The 1,035-nt window shown below is 35.9% G+C and overlaps 1 protein-coding gene across 1 annotated transcript in view; it reads left to right on the top strand.

Moving 5' to 3' along the window:
• KRR1 (KRR1, small subunit (SSU) processome component, homolog (yeast)) overlaps positions 1–1,035 on the top strand; it is a 39,935-nt gene that overhangs the window by 19,495 nt on the left and 19,405 nt on the right. The gene's annotated exons all lie outside the window — the stretch shown is intronic.

Here is a 1,035-nt window from a genome sequence, read left to right on the forward strand (position 1 = left end):
GACATTTGGATTGCTCCCATTGCTTGCTATTATTAATATAAATAGTGCTGCTATAAACATCTTTGTACATGTCTTCTGGTTAACGTGTTCAAGAGTTTCTCTAGGTTATAAACATAGGATTGGAATCACTGCAGTGTAATGTGTGTGTAAGTAATGCTAACTTTTTTCCAAAGGAATTGTGCCAATTTTGACTCCGCTAGCAGTGGATGAGAAGTCTCATTGTTCTATATCCACACTAAGACTTGATATTATGTGAATTTAGAAATAATTTGTCATTCTAATAGGTGTGGAATGGTATCTGATTGGGTTTTAATTTGTACTTTTCTGGTTACCTATGAAGTTGGACATCTTTTTACACATTTTTGGACTATTTGTACTTCTCTATTGTGAAACTCCTGTTTATTTCTTTTGCCGGTATATTTTCCCCGAGTTGGGGTGTGTGACTTTTTTAATTGAGTCAAAGCCATTGAAGTGTTTAAATTGGATAGGGACTTGGTCACATATGCATTTTAAGTAATCGCTGTTTTAGAATTTGAGTTTTTTAAAGATTATTGGAGAGCAAGTACTATATGAAAACTAGCTAATTGTCTGTTATTTGAACTAGATATAGCAAAGTGGATGTGAGTGTAAGAAACAGAAGGAAAGCTTACCTGACTGGCGTTGATAATGTGAGCTAAAGACCTGCTTTTCAAACTTTACTGTGCTTAAAAATATCCTGATGAGAATGTTAAAACTTGGACTCCTGTCCCTCATCCCAGAGATTCTGATTCAGTATGTCCAGGGTGGGACCCAAGAATTGCATTTCTAACAAACTTCCAGTTTATGTTGATGCTGCAGGTCTATGGATCATACCTTTGAGTAGAACTGAATTAGAATACAGCTGTTGGATTTAAGGAGTTCTTAAAATTCAGGACCATGAGTTTTAATAAATGATGCAGGAGATAATTTTTGACCCTTAGGAGCCAGACTGAGTCAGCTTTGTGTCCCCTTAGGCAAGTCACTTAGCCTTTTTGGACTATCTCCTTAAAATGGGAA

Source organism: Propithecus coquereli, unplaced genomic scaffold, assembly GCF_000956105.1.
Source record: "Propithecus coquereli isolate 6110/MARCELLA unplaced genomic scaffold, Pcoq_1.0 Scaffold282, whole genome shotgun sequence".
NCBI lineage: Eukaryota > Metazoa > Chordata > Mammalia > Primates > Indriidae > Propithecus > Propithecus coquereli.